The 3,394-nt window shown below is 33.6% G+C and overlaps 1 pseudogene; it reads left to right on the plus strand.

Moving 5' to 3' along the window:
* Positions 1 to 211: 211 nt before the first annotated feature.
* LOC100723850 (olfactory receptor 8K3-like) lies at positions 212 to 1,153 on the plus strand (annotated as a pseudogene).
* Positions 1,154 to 3,394: the final 2,241 nt, after the last annotated feature.

Here is a 3,394-nt window from a genome sequence, read left to right on the forward strand (position 1 = left end):
TTCTCTGATGAGTAAACCACCTTTCTGCAGAAATGTTAAAGCTACTTCTCTACTTCTGTGTTACAACCTCATAATTTTGCATGAATGTCATAAAATGTATACTCAAAAGTTAAGATGCATTTTATTTACATTAGCTTTGCATAATTAATCTCCTATGTGAAAATATTCTTTCTACTGTGTCTGTCTAGAATATGTTCTGTGGCAAATGCTGATGGAAGAACACAACCTCACAGTGGTGACCAAGTTCGTCTTGCTGGGCATCACAGCTTGCCCTGAGATGCAGGCACCACTGTTTGGGCTGATTCTTATCATCTACCTGACCTCACTGGTGGGCAACTTGGGCATAATTGTCCTCACCCAGATATACTCCAGGCTGTAAACACCTATGCATTTTTTTCCTCAGGCATCTGGCTTCTTATACAGATCTTGGCTATCCTACAGCTTTGAAATTAAAAATGCTGGTATATTTTATTGAAGATGAAAATACAATCTCCTTTCCCTTTTGTGCCATGAAGCTAGCTTTTTCATTTTTTTGTTGGCAGTGAACATTTTATTCTTTCTGAAATGTCTTATGACTGTTACATGGCCATCTGTAAACCTCTCCTGTATACTGCCATCATGTCACCAAGAGTATGTTGGGCACTACTAGAATTCTGCTATTTCTACTGCACATTTGTGTCTTTTCTGGTCTACATAAAGATTTTCACTTTGTCCTTCTATGGGCACAATGTTGTCAGCCATTTCTGCTGTGACAGTGTCAACTTTTTATCACTGGTCTGCTCAGATACTCATGAAATTGATATGACAATTACAATCATTCATTTTTTATTGGATTTCCTGTCTTCCTGTTGTCCTGGTGACCTACATCCTCATTTTCATAGCCATTTTCAGGATTAGTTTCAGAGAGAGCAGATGCAAAACCTTCTCCACCTGTGGGTCCCATCTGACCATGCTCACAGTGTTCTATGGGACTTTGATATTTATGCATGTGCAGGCCAAGTTCAGTCACTCCATTGACACTGACAATGTGGCTTCTGTATTTTATACCTTGATCATTCCCTTGTTTGATCCCTTCATCTACAATTTAAGGAACAAAAATGTAAACTATGCTCTTTATAGGACATTAAAAAAGATATTCAAGTATTTTATTTGAATTCACATACAACATAAATCATGCAATACCATTGCTATCTTCCATTGATGGTCTCTGTTTATCTTCAGAGGTCAGTCTTTTGATACTCCTTAAATTTTAATATATTATGAATGCATCAATGAATGAAACTTTGTAATCTGTTCTTCCTTGAGGTAGAGAGATCTATTGTAGTATAATATTTAATGAACATTTCTAGAACATTAAGGTAGTGTGACTGTCAATAGAGTTGCTATGGCATATGGGAGTATAAACAACAGAAGGCATACAAGATGAATACAAAGCCTTTTTGTTCTTTGAGGTACTGTAGATTTATCCTGGGACCTTCTCACTAAGTTACATACCAAGCCTGCAGTTATCAATTTGTTTGTCTGTTTATGTTTTTAAAGACCCAGGTTCTTGAGCAGTTTTCAATTTGTTCAGGTGGGTTTTTAACATATGTTTCTTCTGCATCAGTCCTTAAACAATGAGGATCCTTTGATGGTATTTTCAGCATTACAATAAACTTTTCTGTGGCTGTGTATGATTTTGTGCCTGTGCGTTTTGTGTGTGTGAGAACATTACTGCTTAAGGTTTCATATACTGAGATGTGATGATTAAATGAAACCTGATTGAATTTTTAAGAATTTCATTGTAGCAGGAGGATTACTAATAATATTCCTATGAACATACTCAAGTTTTTTAAAGTAGACATTCTAATTTTGTAAGCTTAGGGTAGCTTTCATTTCTCATCTACAATCCTATGATTGGGTACTAACCCATCAGGGCCTACTCATTCAACAAAACATGCTGCTCCCCAAGCCCTGGGCCCAGCACCACATCAGATTCTGTCTAATTCAGTGCATGTGTCTGTGAGTGCACACACAGAGAGTACATGTTAACATTTGGGTAAAATAATTATTTGAAGAATAAAACTCCATGTACACTGTCATCTGGTAATAAATACTGCTATTGAGTTTAAGTAATAGATATTTTGTTTATTTTGATGAAAACTATGCAGCACAGTTTATTTGTTCATGTGTGCAAGACAACATTGCAATTATCTACAGAGTGCATCTTGCGATGACAGAATCAAAATGTTGATATTATTTGTAGTTGAGTATGAAAATAGTTAAATTAATACATTTTAAATTGCTTGTAGCTTTTCCCAAATTTCCTTTCATAATTATTACATTTATCATACAGTTTCTAGTACTATAGTTAACGAAATGAAAATGTGAGTTAATGTACCCTAATATACTATTTCTAAAATAAATATTGTTCAGATTTTCAACAGATCTCAAATAATGGGCATAAAAGAATGAAATATGCTTAGATAAAATTTTATAGCACATTTATTTACTTTTAGAAGTGAGTATGCATTTCATAATTTATACACTGTATTAAAAATTTTCAACTTTTTCATTCAATGCATTTGAAAAATGTGAATTGGCAAATAAGTGATACCACTGCTAAGATAATTGGAAAGTCATATTTTAAACAAAGCTTGATCAATTTCAATAGCACTTGGAAAAATGCAAATGAAATATAAATAAATATAAATAAATTTACATTTAGGACTACATCTGAATGTTATGAAACCTTTCCATTCCTACAAAGAGTCCACTGAATAATTCCTTCCCATCCCTCACTTTCTTAGATCCTTGCAATCTGTTTCTGATCCCATGTATTTTTCTATTCTGGGTATTTCACACAAAGGGTTCACTGCCAAGGTAACTTTATTCCTGTTTTTACTAATTTAATAAAATATGTATTTATTACTCAGTATGAGTTTTGTTTATTGTATTATGTTAGCTGTTAGATTAGAACACTTAACAATTTCAAATGGAAAATATTGTACTATTACATATGGGTACAATGTTTCACAACAGGTCTCTACAATTCAAGTACTTTGCATGATATAACAAAAACAGCTTTCTGCAAAAGTCAAAAAGAATGTTTCCTGGAACTTACAGTGAATAAATACATTCAAAGTTGAGAGAAAATTGTCTCTGATAATTAGTGGACAACTTCCAAACATTTTGTTAATCATTCAAATGCTTTAGGGATAATTGCTAAATTGATAGGCATCGCCTTGAGAAAATACAAAAGGAGAAAACAAATTCATAAATCAGCCTCAAAGGTGCAATGTTCAGAAATCCTTGAACAAATCAAGAAAGAATTTTTTCATCACAGGCAACAAAGATATGTTTCACCTGACACCATATATTGCCATGTCTACAGAAATAATCACATTGTGCTCTT

Source organism: Cavia porcellus, unplaced genomic scaffold (genome assembly GCF_034190915.1).
Source record: "Cavia porcellus strain 051 isolate PalLab524CR breed Dunkin Hartley unplaced genomic scaffold, mCavPor4.1 scaffold_5, whole genome shotgun sequence".
Lineage (NCBI taxonomy): Eukaryota > Metazoa > Chordata > Mammalia > Rodentia > Caviidae > Cavia > Cavia porcellus.